The sequence below is a fragment of the Lynx canadensis genome, chromosome A1 (genome assembly GCF_007474595.2).
Source record: "Lynx canadensis isolate LIC74 chromosome A1, mLynCan4.pri.v2, whole genome shotgun sequence".
NCBI classification, from domain to species: Eukaryota; Metazoa; Chordata; class Mammalia; order Carnivora; family Felidae; genus Lynx; species Lynx canadensis.
The window spans coordinates 104,632,597-104,647,877 of NC_044303.2; the positions used below are offsets into that span (position 1 = coordinate 104,632,597).

Genomic DNA, 15,281 nt, shown 5'->3' on the forward strand with positions numbered 1-15,281 from the left:
AGAGAGGGAGACCCAGAATCGGAAGCAGGCTCCAGGCTCTGAGCTGTCAGCACAGAGCCCGATGCGGGGCTCGAACCACGAACCGTGAGAACATGACCTGAGCCGAAGTCAGATGCCCAACCGACTGAGCCACCCAGGCGCCCCAAGAATAGACTCTTAATGTGTATCAAACTGTACATAAAAAGGGAATTGGCAATAATTAATAAATCCAAATTCACACTGATTTGAGAAGTTATTAGCAATCAGTTTTCAACCTATCACTCTATGATGCTGAAAAAAATCTATCCAATTAATTGGACAGCTTGAAATACTTCTAAGATGAGTTTCAGAAAACGAGAATGTTTGGGCTTCTGAATAGGTGACCCGGACTCTCCCTTGAGCAAGAGGCAGATCAGCTACAGCTTCCTAAGGAGATCCTTGATCTTGTGTCAGTCTGTCCTAGTCCTACTGAGGTTCTAATCCCCAAGTGCAGATTGGCTTTAGAATCAAAGGTGGCTCCCAAGGACCGGGATTCTTTTACCTTCCAGGGAGAAATGTCCAACAATGTGAGTTATGACTGGCAAAGTCCCCTTGGAGCACCCCAGGAACCCACTTGACTTTGAATATAGACTGGAGGAACTAAGACTGGAGGGGTCTTAAATTACCTTGCTTCTCCAGAGAGACTTCCTTAGAATTGGGGCTAACCTAGAAGAGAGATAGCTGAGGATTCTAAACACTCCTGAATACAGGACAAAAGGTGCCATTGTTGAGGACAGAGTATTAGAGTGTTGCCTATAAATTTCACAAGGCTGGTAAATGCCACCTGGAAATATCAGAACAATTACTTGTTAAATGACCTCACAGACTAGGGTCATTCTGTTATATCATAAATACCATGCCAGTGTTTCTTAAAATACGGTGAGGGGATCCCTGACGTCAGAATCACTCGAGGAGAGGGGGTGCTTGTTCAAAATACAGATAACTGAACCCCACTCCAGACTCCTGAATCAAATCTTAGAGAACAGAGGTCAGCCCACAAACTGAATTTCTAAGTTGATTCAGATGATCCATATCAAGGCAGGAGAATTATTTTGTCTTTGTAGTGCATGAGAAACTTAAAAGACACTCACAGATTAGAGATATATATATTTTCTGCAAAATGTTTTAAGTACCATAAAAATAAAAACAATACTTCTTGTGATGAGTTCTTAAGAACCATGCCAGTTTATTCTGCCCACATTAATAATAAACACCATTCTTAAAATGTAATTATGAGCATAAAATTATTGGCAAAAATATCAATTAGCCTTCTCAAAACTGTGCCTTTATTTTGTCACCAAAAGTAATTACGTTATTAAGGAAATTTATAGTTTTTTTAAGTATCAGTCACTTAGCTGCAGGAACTTATTAAGCTGTTTTACTCCTCCCATACCCTTTTAGTCATCAGAATTTTTGTGATAAAGGTTTTTTATTATTTCTTAAACTATAAATTGTGAACCACTGCAACCGGTGATTAGGCTGAATATGAATTTATATCCAGGTTATAAATTCCTAAAAACATGTTTCATTAGAATTACTAAGCCAGTCTTAACTCTGGTAGATTAAATAGCCTCTGCAATAAAGCTCTGTTTATGTCTATTAAGGATTTTTTTTTTTTTGGTGCAAAACAATTCAGTTTTAATGCATTCTCTTAAGAAGCAAAAGAAAACAGTTCCTGATATACATGCCACTGCAAAGCAGTAAACCAGTGTTGCATGGTAATGTGACAAACACATTTCTTTTCTACAGGAATTTTTTTTTCCTCTTATAAACTCTCTTTCCCCAAACCACGACTGTAATTATTTCACAAAATGTAGTTTGCCATTCCCGAAGAGTCAAACACTCCTTTTCTCCCTCACCAAAACCACAAGTTCAGGCTGAATACAGAATGAAAATAGAACTTGAGAGGCAGTCTTTGTTTGTAGCATGTTGTTCCTACTAAGGGTTGCCCCCTACCCACACTCCACCCTAGTGATCCAAATGAAGTGACTTAAGCGTACATATTATGTTTTAACAGATGGGCCGGCTGGCGGCTGCTGGGCTGTAAAACAGGAACTCAGAATCTGCACGAGTGGTATTGAACTAAATGCTCGTAAAGTTCATGGACATACACTGACCCAGACAGACCACGCAGATTCAGACATGCATGCACACACACACACACACACACACACACTGATCATACACTCCATAGATCAGAGGGTCCATCTCTCCACCCAGGGCAAGTTCAAGGCTGTTTCCCCCTCCATATATTTCTATCTCATTCACCCATCAATTTTACACACACACGCACATCTACATATGCATATTCAAGCATGAACAGTTATATATCTCAACGTTTTGGTATATTTTCAAAGACATTTTTTCCCCCAAATTGTGTTTCCAAGTCTCTAGTACACTCCGGAAGCTCTCATTCACATCAAATAAGAATGACAAGAAAATATTACATTTAATTCTGTTTGGTCCACACATAATATAAAGGACATGTATGCAACTGCCCTCAGAAAAACCAGCTGCTTTTAACCCTTATCATTAAAACAGAGAAAAAATATCCCAGACTGGGTCACAAACGAAGTGTCAAATTTAACCTTGAATCCTCTGTTGTCAGTTCCTGTCACAACTTCATCGCTTAAAACACACACCACCGACCAGCCTGGTGGTCCCTTTCACGGTTTCGTCTTGGATTCTCCCAGGCTCCCTGCACTGGGACAGACAGCAGCTCCCCGCCTGGTCCTAACGAAGTCTTTCCGACACACCTTGCAGGTGATGTAGAGGTCCGAGCACCTCTTGAGGGATGCGGATACAAGTGCTAATAGAAAGTAATTACTTTACCAAAGTTTAATATCCATGCTGTCGATTCCTTTCAGTAATTGCAAAGCACTGAAGCCCCTGTTACAGAACCTAGATGGTCGCTTAAGTTCTCTGACCGCTCAAGACCCACCCCGAACACGATGGTCCCTGGTTCAGGCTACGGATAGGACACTGTCGCGCCGCACCGCCTCTGGCGCTGGTTAATTTTTCAGAAACCCGTCCGCAAGCCATCTAGGAACTGTTGCCCGTACACGAGAGGGCACCGAGGCCAACCCCAGCGCGCGTGTCGTCGCCGCAGAGGGCCAAGGGACGCGTCCCCAGGCCCCACCTAATGATGGCAATTACAACATGCCAAGTTCGTGAGAACGCAGAGCCGCGTCCCGGACCGAGTTGCGACTCTCCGAAACAAGTTCGGGAGTGGGGATACTAGCAAGGAGTAAATCCCGCCTGGCCCTGACCTCCCCACAGCCGCCAAGCTAGGACCGACGCACCGACGCCCGCCAGGACCCGTCCAGTCCCCCCGCTCGCCGAACAGCGCCAAGAGGAGCCGCTCGCCTCGCGCGCGGCCACTCACCCTCCTCGCCGAGTCCCGATCACAAACCGACGCCCCTGCAGAGGGTCCTGAATCCCAAGTTGCCCCGAACCGGCGACCGTTCTGGCCCTAGCGGACCCGGCACACTGGTTCGGGAAGGCACCTCCGAGGGAGCACGACAAGCCCGGCGGGCGCCCCGGCTCAGCAGCCGCCCGAACGCGTTGACAATTCGTGGACCAGCTTAGCGAATGAGGCGGACCGCGGAGCTGAGGCTACCCGGCTCTGGAGGGAGGCGGGGCCGCGCGGCGGGCGGGGCGGAGCCAGCCCTGGGCCAGCCCGGCGGGGCGGGGCGCCTTCCGCGCGTGACTGGCGGAGCCCGCAGCCAATTGCGGCGACTCCGGGAATCCGGGCGGCCGCGGGCCGTGCCGAGCGCCCGGCTCCGCCCCGCTGCCGCCGTCCAATCGCCCGCGGCTGAGGGCTGGATCTGAGACGCGCTGGCGGCGGGGAAGTTGGCTGCGGTGGGGTGCCTGGGCTGCGGGCTGGTGCTGTCGGGGTAACTGCCCCGCGACCCGGGTGCCTCGGGAGGGTAGTGGCGGCCCCGGAAGGCCCCTGCCTTAGAGAGGTCTGGGGCCTTCCAGAGCCCCAAGAGCCGCAGCGTGTCGGCGTGCTGTGAAGCGAGAAGCCCAGCCGCAGCCTGGACCGACTCCGGATTGACAACGCCCACACCTGGTGTCCGCGGGAGGCGCCCAACTTGGCGTCCCCAAAGGAGCCCCAGCGAGGAAACCGAGACCCAAAGAGGGTGAGTCCCGGGCCGCCTCACCCAGTCCACCTTTGGAGGCCCGGGCCCGGAACTGGGAGCTCCGGGCTCCCTGGAAGAGGTTCTGGTTGCGGTTTGGTGGTTATCTTCAAAACAAAACTCCGACTCTGAGGACCTCCTGGAAAGTTCATTACACGTCCCCTCCTCAGCCGTGCTTTCATACCAACAGCAGCAGCAGGAGGGAAGCCTACCGGCGCCTAGGCCCCCTTCCCGGCCCAAAGTGCCTGAGGCGCTTGGGCAGAGCCCGGGGGCGAAAGGGAGGCTCGGACGCTAGACGGCGCCGGAGGCCTCCATACCCAACCTAGGGTCGGGCTGCTCTGTCGGGGGACTTCCGTAGCATGGCTCCTGCTGCTGTTGTTCCTTGGGTCCGCCAGAGGGCCAGGGCCGCCCAATCCTCGCGAGCAGGAACGCCTCCAAGCGAGCCACAAGTGCCCACAATGCACGCTGTCGTCCCCTGCTCCTTTGGATGTTCCTGGACCAAGCTCAGAGACCTCCCTAGCGGCGGGCACCGGAGGATCCTGAGCTTTCTGGTCGGTCGCAGCTCAGTAGCCCCTCTGAGTAGGCTCTGTGGGCTCTGCCCTTCCTGGCCGGCCCGGTCACTTCTGCTCCTTTTGTTGGCAGGGATGCTCTTCACCCTGTGTTTAAGCCCTTACCTTGGCTGAAGTATACACATACACGGAGCTGTAGGTATAGAGTCAAAAAGCAACGGGGTTGGGTGTTGCTTTCCAGGCTGAGGCCTAGAATGTTAGCAAGCTGTAGACCCATAGCTTTGGGTGCTGAGCGGCCAATGGGTGCCTGGAACTGCACCTGGCATAGGTAGGCACTCAAACCGTGTTAGTAAAATGAACTTATGCGTAGTAGGAAAAGGGTCAAGCTTTCTGGTGCCCTGACACCTTCATCACTGACCATTGGCTCCCTCAGATTCACAAGTCCTGAAGGTTTTAGTTTCTTGTGCGTGAGGGAGTATGGACTATTACAGGTGTTATTTCGGTAGCTGCTTGACCCTCCTGATGAGGGTCATTGGCAAGAAGGAAGGCAAAAGGCCTGTAGCTGGAAAGGAATTGAAATGGCCACTCCAGCAGGGAAGGCTACAGCTCTGAGGTGGGCTCTCTGGCCTGGTTTGAGTTTCAACTTGTGTCTATTCAGCTCCCTGTCTCAGCAGGGAAAGGTCCCTAAGACAGGTTGTCAAGCAAGAAAATCAGGCTCTGGACAGTCCTTAGTAGGCCTTAAAAACCTATTTGGATTGCAGAAATTACTCATTTAGTGAATCAAAGGACTGGTGTAGCCAGGGGAGTCCAATCCATTCCATGGTAAGCAGTTGTTTACCATACTGCTGACTGGCTTGAGAGAATGGCCTTTGCCCACAAGGAATGAGCTGTAGACCAACTGAATGGAATATACACCAGATCTCTGCCTAGGTTGGGGTTGGAAGATAAGGGGAAAAGTATATTTCCTTGGATTCCTTACCCCACCCCACCCCCCAACTCCTGTCTATAACTAGAGAAAAAGTTTGCCAACAGTGTTTATCATGTTAACACCCTGTGAAGGTTTTTCACAGATGCTAGTGATTATTTTAAAAATCACCTTGGTAATAGGAGCTAAACATTGGCTGTTGACTGTACCTGCTATAGTATTTGTGTTAGATGATGAAACAAGGAAATAGGAAGTTTCTTTTTAGGAAATAAGAACTAGATGGGTGACTTCCATGTCCTGATTTCCAGGGTTTTCCATCTCTTTGTTCCATACAGACATAATTGCCATGGGTTTTCAGACAAGTAACTGGTTTAATTTTCCTTTATAGAGTGGATGGCATTTAGAGACAGCACATCTAGACTACATTCGTATTTCCATACCATCTTCTGTTGTAATTGGTGTTTGATAGGAGTTTGTCACTCTGGCACAGACTTAATCCTTTGGCTGTCGTTCTCCCAGTGATCTCTTGAGTTTGGGCTGTCCCCGTATTCTACAAGGGAAAAAAATAAGATTTACTTGCATAAGAACTCATTGTAGTCCTATCTGTACGAAATAAACAGAAAACCAGGGAAATCTAGACACAGAAGACACTTGCTTAGTACTAACCTATTTCAGTGAAGACAATTTCTTTCCTTCAAAAGGATGAAGAAGTTTGTGGAATGGCTTGGGAATGAGAAGACTGAGTTGAGGCCATGGAAGCTGGGCTGGTCCTTTTGTGGATGGTGAGCAAATTTCCCTTCAGGCACTGTCACCCATCTCTGACACTGAAACAACATTTTGGAGCCTTGTAAATTTCAGCAGGATGTGACTGATAGGAGCCCTGGGTTCTAATCTGAGCTGTGAGTGCTCCTGGCAGTCACTTAACCTCTGTTTACCCCTGCTTCCTCTCCATAAAACAGCAGTGGCAGAATTGACCCACTCTGTTTAGCTGCTTAAGGGGGACACTGTGACAGCGGTTAAAAAGCACTGCCAGTTCATGCCATTTATAGCAGTAGTGATTGTTGAAAAGGAGAACAAAATGATGTTGAAATAGGAAAACAGTGTGGTCTGAACAGTTCCTCTCTACACTTGGAATTTCTCTTCGTTTTAATCTCGTTGGATTATTGTCCTTTTATTCCATAAATGGAAATGACGGAAAAGGGTCCTCACAGTCCTTGTTCTTTGATTACCTTGTTCTTTGATTGTCCTTGTTCTTTGTTTTGGGAGCTTTGCTCAACTGAATAGTGTTTTTCCCTATTTTCCGTTTCCACCACCTCTCTCATCATGTATTCACTTTGAAAATTATTCAGAAATTGAACAGGCTGAGCTAAAGACCTTAGCAAAGAAATGCAATCAGAAGCAGCAGATTCTAATACCAGCCCTGCCATAGGTTCGTTCTAGGACTACAGGCAAGCCATTAACCTGAGTTTTCCAACTATAAAACAGCAATCCTTCTGATTAATTTCACAGAAAGAAGAGATAACTCATGATAAGGCACTCTGAAATATTAATTCCCCTAGAGAGGACAAAATATCTTGTAGGTGATTTTGCAAACTCAAGTATGGTGTTAGTTTGTCCGCAACTAGGAGCTATTTTTGTAACAGAGAGATTGCTCTGGCACAGGGTCTGCAGCCAGGGTGATACCACCCACAAAACAATGATATCTCATGTGTTTAAATGATAATGCAGGCACCCCCTGTCAAAGTTCTATTGCCTCAGGTCCAACCAAGGAAAAATGTGATAACAAAAATGTGTGGGAAAGGGAAGCCTCTGTTGTACACAAACTTGGGATTTCCTCATGCATGCCCTGGAAAAAAATCTACACTGAACTTGTTAAAAATGGATGCCACCGTGTGAGGACAACTCTGATGAAAGGCTAGAATGATCTAAGGAAGATGGCCTGGTACATAAAACTACACACATTGGTCAGAAGGCCACCAGAAGAGATTAAAAAATACCATTAGTTTTAAAACTTCAGAATGAGTAACACTGAGGAATTTGGAAAGGGAGGGTCATGTACTCAAGGAGGAAAAACAGACTCCCAACCTAAGTTAAAAATAAGAACAGCAGGGTGTTCTGAGAAACAGGACAAACAATATGGGCTGAAGAAACATGATCGACTGAAGGTTTTATTTCCTTTCCGTTGCTTCCTAACTTTGAGACCTCGGACAAGGTGCTTAGCTTCTCTGAGATAATTGGGGTGGCGGTGAAGAATGTTGAGTTTTTTCTGCTTAGCTTATTATGAATCTCAAGCAAGAATCTCTGTGTAACTCTTAGCACAGGGCTGGGCTCATACTGGTCCTTCTGCTGATAATAACAATGCCTCATATTTATTGACACTCACTGTATGTCCTGTGCTGTTCCATACTTTTCCATCTAATTACTCACTTGATGCTCACAATCAGCCCCTAACGTTGCTACTGTCTCTCCTTCCTCAGAGTTGCTATCTATGTGGAAGGACTGTTCTAAGATTTATATTCTTCTATGGACTAAAAGTCAGCAGCCTCTTTTAGTAATAGTATTTGCAACCAGCATTGCCTGTTTTCCTACGGAAAGGGCTAATCCAGTCTTGCCTGGTACCTCATTTAGGCTGCATTGAGCACTTGGTAACATACAATAAAGCAAGTGACAGGTTCAGAATTCAGGACAAAAATGGCCACAGAAAACAAATGGTGCTTCAAAACTCCAAACCACTTCCAGGTCTACGACTATAACCTCCTCAGTTTGGGCTTCCAGACAGTGTGCTCATCATCTGGATTTGGGGTTTAATGAACGTTAGTTCCCTTGAGGCAGCAATGTGGGAACAGTAACTGGCCAAAGAAGGAAAAGAATGGATTATCCTTAAGAAATGAATTGTATCATTAGTTATTATGAATGCCCCAAATTATGACAGATTCATGTGTAAGTATGCCAGGGAAAAGTAGCCGTGAGCTATAATACACACAATCGTTTATTACCCAAGAGAATTTAGGTGCTAATGTGGATGGTTTTGCATCTGTGAGATTCTGAAACCCACAAAGGATTCCAAGATATAAAGCCAAATAAACCATAATACAGAGGGAAATGATTTTGATTATGTAACATTTATATATAGCATTTCATTTTACATTTTCAAATTGCTTTTCAGTCATTGGTTTATTCTTCATAGCACACCTGGGGAGTATATCCATGCTGTTATCCTCTGTTCACAGCTGAGGCAACTGAGACTGAAGGCAAAGTGTTTTGTCCAAGCGCACAACAGGGGCAGGGTGAGAAATCATGTATTTATTCAATCACGGGTCTATTCAGCACCTCTCCTTGGCAAGGTACCACAGTGTGTGGTGTATAGCGATGGGTACTGTATGCGTGGTCCCTGACGTGCAGGGAGTCTGCTGGGGCAGTAAGCGTTTTGTGGATGGTGTCTCCAGGAGTGCTCTAGCCAGCAAGGACCAGGGTTTAGAAGAGGAGAAGGTGAGTCCCCTCACATTCCTGGAGACAGTAGCATTTGAGACCCTTGAGAGATGGGTAGAATTTTGGCAAAGAGAAGCTGAGGGTGGTGTGAATGCCAGAGCAAGGAAGGTGGGCACATTCAAGGTGTATTGGAGAATGTTTGACCACAGCAGGACGTTTGTCAAAAAAGGGCTGGTGAGGAGAAAGCAGATTTTCCAGCACACTGAATGCCCGGCTAAATATATAGATTTTAGCCTGTGGGCAATGAGAGCTCGACTCCTCTCTGACTTCTTCCATTCCCTCATTATTCTAACACGCACTGAGTGCTAATATACACTTAGTCTCCAGATGTTTTCTCATACACTGGCTTTTCTAACCTTCACAGCATTCCAACGAGATACATATTATTTTTCCTCCTTCAGTGGATGAGAAAACTAATGCATTTGGAAATTCAGACTTGCCCACCATTATGGAGCTCATAACTGACAGATGTGGAATTTGGAAGTAGGACTTTTGACTTCCTCATAGGTGTTTGTGGGAAGAAGGGTGCAGATTCTGGACATTGTATTCACAATGCTCATCTAATAATATGCCCTCCACCCTGGCTCAATGTCTTTCCAGAAAGGAAAAGTAAATGGAAGAAAAATAAAATTAATTTCTTAGCATGTAATTTATTTTATTTCTAAAGTCAGCTGCAGGTCAGTAAGAAAGACAAAGACAGATTGTGCTCTACGATTGATAACAAATGTCTGCATTTTGATAACTTTAGTGTTGTCAGTATCTTTAATATATTCGGATCTCAGCTTAGTGTTTCCACTAAGCCAGAATCTCTCTCTGGAGTTGGTCAATTCGGTCCCTAATCCTTTCCCCTTAGCATGCAACCTAACCCGTTTATTGTAGTGCCCTATGAGGTCTCCATCTCAGCTTGAATTTTGCCCATTAAGAAATAGCTTTTTCTCTTCAGATACAGGCTACTAATTAGCATTTTTACTGTTTAATCATCTGGGCTAAAATACAAGTGAGAGAAGTATTATTGTTAATCCAAAAATGCTTAGAAAGGAAACCGATTGCTTATTTAAATCTTCCTATAAAGAAATAAAGAGATGCCCTCAAGGGGTGGGTGAGATGAGAAAACTTAGGTGACATAAAAATTAAAACTGAAAATTTTAACATTTGTGAAATAGGGCACTTCTTATTGATCTGGTATTATGGAAGAGTGGGTTTTTTTGTTTTGTTTTTTGTTTGGTAAATTCCTGTCCGTGATCAGTCAAAGAAGTTTTCCTCTAGAGCAAATACCTAAATACCTGCAACAAATGACAGGCCACTGTTGACCCTATATGTGAAGAAAAACAGGAAACCACTAAAACGGAATATTTCAAAATCCTAAATCTAATGCGTAACATTCTCCTTGTCTCTCAACCCTCTAGTGCCTTGTTTGGCTTTGTCCGGATTGTATTTTATGACCCGGGTTATAGAGAGATCCACAAATAAGTGGTTAAGTGTTTTTCCATGGTTTTTTGTTTGTTTGTTTCTTAAAGAAGTTGAAAGAAAGTAAAGTTAACATGTAAGGATCATTAAATTTCATCTAAGATCTTAAGGATTCTATGTGAAAGATAAAGAAAACAAGCACTGGACCAGAAAACTGTATCTGATTTCTCTTCTCTCTTAAAATGCCATAACTTTTTCATGTGCTTTGTAGGAGAGCAATGGGCTGGGACAAGATGGTCTCTGTTTCACTGAGGAAAGTGATAAAACTAATCCATGTTGTCTTGGCTTCTAGATCTGCAAAGCAGGGATGCTTACCTTGAGATACAGAGAAAACAGAACTTTGAAAGACTCAGAGGAAATCATACAACTGATTGTAACCATTTGCATCTCTTTACAGAGGAAAAATCCACAATACATACATCTGGGGACTTTCCATATTGATGGAAGAAAGTGTTCAGGATACCTAAGTGAATCCCATTGAAGGCATGTATTAGCATTAATTTCTCCTAACTATTAAAACTGAAGCTAACGTGGGTTCTTTCTCTTCTTAAGATGTGCAGCAAAAATGCTGAAACTCTCAAAGATGATTGAGGCCAAAACATGCCAGAATTAACCTTGTTTAAAAAACAAAAACTATGCGCAGTAGATAACTTTCCCAACCAATAAGACTGAGGCTCTTTTCACAGGAGCTTCTGAATTCTGAACAAGGTCTAATGGGATATTGCAGGGAGCAAAATACTGTGTGAGAAGTTAATGACATTTCATCTTGATGTCTGGTGAAGGCCAATTTAGGATGCGTCTGGAAACAGGCATGTCAGCTGACTAAACCCTGGGCGTCTTTGTGGGGAGGTTATTGGTCTTGTCCTGGGTAAAGGACCCAAGGTCATTGAGTTATAGCATCTCAAGGTACTTTTCATGGCCTCTGCAGTAATCACTACAGTATTATCCTCAGGTATAAGTACTCAGTAAATATTTGTTTGATAGAATTTAATTGTTAGCAGGTTCTGAGCTTAACTAAAGCAGACAACTGCCCTTGGAAATACAACCAATCTCTCAGAAGTCCAAAGAGAAAAGAGCATAGTCAAGGTCGAGTGTCCCCAGAAAGGTCATGCTTGCTTAGAATTCATAGCTCAAATCAGCTGTGGTGGGCATGAGGGCACTAATTCTTATTCAGAGTCAAAGAAACTATTCACTTGCAAATGAATTGGAATATGTAATTGGACCTGGCCCCTGAAAGTTTTGTGGCCTTTTCAAAGCAAAATGGAAAAAGGGAAAACTATGGCTGTTTTCTGACTCCCTTTTCCAACAACCTGAAAATATATTACAAATGAGTTCTTAGTTGTGGGTCACCATCCTTGCAAGACCTGTCTTTGGTTCCAAGGTTAGAAACTCTTCCTCTGCCTCCCGTTCTCACCGATCCCCAACTTGAGCTAGGTCTCAAAGTCTCATTTTGACCATATATTCTTTCAGCCACGTGGGGGAGGATGAGAAGAGGCTAAATATAGCCATGGAAAAAACAACCAGCAGACTAGAAAGCACCTTTAGGCTTAACATCAACAGTGAGTATGTAGCATCAGCTTACAGTCTTGTGTGAACACGCATGAATTTTTTCTAAGAATATTTTTCAGAAGAGTGTGTTTTTTAGATACAATCTCTAAATTGCATTATGAATGATAAATGAGAAGGTTAACAAACTATACTTCATGGCTGTTTTACATATTTGCTGCCATGATTAGCTCTATCTTTGTGAGTATAGATTATGTCACTTTATTAGTCTTGCTGGAAAGGGAGAACTACTGTACTTTGGTGTTGGGAAAGTATCTTTGAGATGATGACGAAGATTGCAGGAAAGGCTTGGGTTTATTTTGGAATTTGCTTCATTTTAAAAGACTGTGACTAGGTCTTCATACCTGTCTAATAAGCATGCATGTAACATTTTTGTTTGCTGAGTGCCTTTTAGCCCCCATTAGTCTCCACAATACCCCTTGAGGGTGGGTCAGTATTACTGCCAACAGTTTACATTTGAGGAAGTTTAAGACACAAAGGGATTATGTGATTTGTACAAGGTCACCCAGCATTCAAGCCTAGCTAAGAAAAAATGACTGCAAAGCTCTTTCCAAATAAAAAGTGCCTTATAAATGTTAGGTAGTATTAATGGGCATGATCCCAGGATGAGTAAAATACTCTCTAGGAGTCAAGTGCTCATACATGCTTTATATGATTAATTCTTTTAACCTCAGGGCAACTTTTGATATAGGAATTCTTGAAATTGGCTATGCATCGGAAGCATCTTTATAGCTTTTAGAACCTGGATCCCTACCCAAGCTTAGAATCATACTCTGGGAGGCGGGACCCAAATAATTTGTATCTTGTAAAGCTCCACAGGGGATTCTGATGGTCAGCCAGGGTGGAGAACCACTGTCCTAGACAGGCAATAATAATAAACTCAGACAAGCCAAGAGCAACAAGAAAACACCGTGGAGTCCATTTAGGAGAAAAAGTCTAGCATCTTCCAGGCTTCTGTTTACCTACTTTGCCACTATTATTAACAAAGGAACTGCTTCCATGAAAAAAATCAACTGTAGGATCCATGTGTGGAGTTCCAGGAAATAGCGCCAAGATTAAAGTTTATTTAAGAACCACCTGTGTTTGTTATAATTTACTGGGTAAATTTATGGGGATTCTCCTTGTGTTATTACTGCTTCCACTCTAATATTTTTATTTGGAGTACCTTGTATTATAATTGACAGTAAAAACCTCTGATATCTGCGCATTTATCCATCTTTCAAACATTTATTGAATACTTGGCATATGAGATTATGGAATGAAAATAATGTTCTTTGTCCATAGGAGTTTATCATCAAGTGATAAAACAGACCCAGGCCAAACAAACGAAAACCCTCTAGTACTAAGCCATACATACTAAATGACAATCAAAGTCTACATGAGGCATTATAATTGCTAAAATGTTGTAACAACCCAAATGTCATTAATTTAAAAAATAAATAAAACATAGTGTATCCATACGTCGGACTGTTAACAATAAAATGGAATGAAGTACTGATATGTGCTAAAACATGGATGAACTCTGGAAAAAATGTGTAAAATGAGAAAAGCCAGTCACAAAGAACCACGTATTGTAGGATTCCAGTTACATGAAGTTTTGTGAATAGGCAAATCTATAGAGATAGAAAGTAGATTAGGATTGCGTAGGGCCGGGGGGAGGACAAATGGGAAGGCACTCTTAATGGGTACAGGATTCCTTTTTGGGGTGATTAAAATGTTCTAAAATTGTGATGACTGCACAAGTCTATACTAAAAAACATCACATTGTACACTTTACATGGGTGGATTGTATGGTATGTGACTCATATCTCAATAAACCATATATACACATATCTATGGTGCTTTATGAGCTTGGAGGAGACAGTGATTGATTTGGGTTGGAAGAAAGGGTGGAAAATTTCCTGGAGGAAGCTGCAATTGAATTGAAACAGAAGGGTGATTTTGTAAGATGGAAGGCTCCAAGATACGAAATGATGGTTTTTTAATGCAAGGGTAATTTATCTGGAATCAGTAGGAATTAGGATACATGAATGATACACTATATAGAGGCTAGATGCAGGGCTTTTACTATGATGCTGAATTCTCTAGTTTGGTCTTCATTTCTGTGGGCATTGGAGAGCCATAATGGGTTTGTGAGTGATCCGATTTGGCCTGTGATTTGGAAGGATAATTGGAGGTGATGATAAGATGGATGGGAGATGGGGTGGGAGGCCAGTGAGCAGGGGAGACCGTTTAGGAGACTGGGCTTTTGCAGTACGTAGGTAAGAGACGATAAATCCTTGAACTATGGCGGCAATAGCAGTGAACGCTGAAACAAGGAGACCGATTATAGGAAATGCTTAAGAAGTCGAATCTTAAAACTTGGTGGTGTTGGGGAGTAGGTAAGAAGACACAAGATACATACAACACTATTTTATTTTATTTTATTTTATTTTATTTTATTTTATTTTATTTTATTTTATTTTATTTTTTATTTTATTTATTTTTTATTTTATTTTATTATTTTTTTAAGTTTACTTATTTACTTGGTGGCGGGGGGGGCGGGAGCAGGGAGAGAGGGAGAGATAGAATCTGAGGCAGGCTCCGTGCTGTCAGCAGAGGGGCTCAAACTCATGAATTGTGAGATCATGACCTGAGCCGAAACCAAGAGTCAGACACTTAACCAACCGAGCCACTGAGGCGCCCCTATTCTGTTCTGTTTTTTGAGAGAGAGAGTGTGTGCCCATAACCACACCTGTGCAAGCATGGGGGAAGGGCAGAGAGAGGGAGAGAGAGAATCTTCAGCAAGGTCCATACTCTCAGAACAGAGCTGGGATGCAGGGCTCAATGTCAAGACCGTGAGATCATGACCTGCACTGAAATCAAGAGCTGGACGTTTAACTGACTGAGCCACCAAAGCTTCCAGTATTTTAGACCACACCAGGGCCTGGGTACTCTTTTATTAAGTGACTTAGAATCATAATGCAAAAACTATTGTTGAAGTAACACCAAGCAGATAAATTGTAGCTCTTTAACAACTTGTCAACAAGGGTTTGATTACAGAGCCTCCTATTTCTTAACAAAGAAATATATATTGTGAATAAAAGGATGGATTGAAGAGAGAAATGCTAACCATTTTTTAAGCTCTTTGGAATCAGACCTTCCCTTGTTGGAAAGAAGCACTCCTTT

General features: G+C 43.6%; 1 protein-coding gene and 2 long non-coding RNA genes across 4 annotated transcripts in view; 1 reads left to right on the plus strand and 2 right to left on the minus strand.

Moving 5' to 3' along the window:
- Positions 1-3,619, minus strand: part of MARCHF3 (membrane associated ring-CH-type finger 3) — a 151,605-nt gene extending 147,986 nt beyond the window's left edge. For both annotated transcript variants that reach the window (XM_030317215.1, XM_030317222.1), the window contains exon 1: positions 3,404-3,619. The gene's annotated coding sequence lies outside the window, so the exon portion shown is untranslated. The remainder of the gene's footprint in view (positions 1-3,403) is intronic.
- A 212-nt stretch (positions 3,620-3,831) lies between these two features.
- Positions 3,832-11,030, plus strand: LOC115515441. Its single transcript, XR_003969273.1, has 3 exons — positions 3,832-4,160; positions 6,293-6,373; positions 10,945-11,030. It is a non-coding gene; the product is annotated as an uncharacterized LOC115515441 (long non-coding RNA).
- Positions 5,957-6,350, minus strand: LOC115515444. Its single transcript, XR_004343482.1, has 2 exons — positions 6,258-6,350; positions 5,957-6,141 (listed from the first exon to the last, which is right to left on the minus strand). It is a non-coding gene; the product is annotated as an uncharacterized LOC115515444 (long non-coding RNA).
- Positions 11,031-15,281: the final 4,251 nt, after the last annotated feature.